This window comes from Corvus brachyrhynchos, unplaced genomic scaffold (genome assembly GCF_000691975.1).
Source record: "Corvus brachyrhynchos isolate BGI_N302 unplaced genomic scaffold, ASM69197v1 scaffold904, whole genome shotgun sequence".
NCBI classification, from domain to species: domain Eukaryota; kingdom Metazoa; phylum Chordata; class Aves; order Passeriformes; family Corvidae; genus Corvus; species Corvus brachyrhynchos.
Window position 1 is genome coordinate 457577 of NW_008237536.1, and position 1301 is coordinate 458877.

The window sequence follows — 1301 nt, forward strand, 5'->3', positions numbered from 1 at the left end:
GCCGGGACCCGCCGGGCGCGGGCTGGAGCCGGCAGCTGTGCCCGGGCGCCCACGGGTTTAATTCCCACCGTAACTTTTCAATTTACAAGGCAGTAAATGAAAGAGGAAGATGAGATTTGCTCAGCGCATTTTGCAGGCGTATTTACTGCTGAGACCGCTGCAAAAGCCATTTAAACAATTGTTTTTATGACACAACACACATTAAAGAAACTTCCCTAATACTTTTTTCACTCCTCTGCCATTTCGTGCCGTGCTGCTGCTGTTGTGTTCGGCTCGCTGCTTTATGGGCTGTTCGGATATTAATTGTGCTGTAGCCCCAGGGAGCACTGAAATTTGGAGACTCGTTTAGCTCTGAGAGTGCTCACAGCTGATCAGGCGGAAAGGCTGGCTCGTGCCTTAATCCCTTCTGTCACTTTGGGAGCTGGAAGAGCCGTGGGGAGAGCAGGGCACATGGGTGGGGATGTGCCTCCAGTCTGTCTGCTGGTGGTCCCCACATCCCCTGCGGGGAGGAATCCCTGGGCTGGGGTTAGAGGATGGATACTGTGGCCATTGGAGGCAATGAGGGGCAGACTGAGGGCTGGGATGTTAGGAAAGGTTTTTGTCCTAGGAGGGGAGTGTTGGAGACTCTCCACACTCGGAGATTTTCAAGGTTTGGTGAAACAAAGCCCGGCCCAGCCTAGAGCTGGTGACAGTCCCGCCCAAGCAGGAGATGGGAATAGAGGCCTGTGGCACATCTTGTGGTTTCATTATAAACGTTAACTCTTTAACACTTTAATTGAGTCATTCCCAATGGGCAGTAAGTGATGCTGGTGGGGGAGAGCCAGCTCTCCCCGCTGCTAAACACGGCCTGGGAGCTGCATCCCATCTCCCACCATCTGACCACAGGAATAGCAGCCTATGGGGCCAGGCTGAGAGAACTGGTGGCGTTCACCTGGAGAAGGGAATGCTCTGGGGAGAGCTTAGAGCCCCTTCCAGTGCCTGAAGGGGCTCCAAGAGAGCTGGAGAGGGACTGGGGACAAGGCACAGAGTGACAGGACAAGAGGGAATGGCTTCGAGTTGCAGAGGTAGATTTAGACTGGATTATCAGGGAGAACATTGTTCCCTGTGAAGGTGGGGAGGCTCTGGCACAGGCTGGAAGTGTCCAAGGCCAGGTTGGACGGTGCTTGGAGCAGCCTGGGACAGTGGCAGGAGTCCCTGCAAAGGGGTGGAACGAGATGAGCTGCAAGGCCCGTCCAACCCAAACCTCTCTGGGATTCCAGAGCTCCGACGGGCGCTGCTGGCAGCCCGGGGCCCGCCATCCC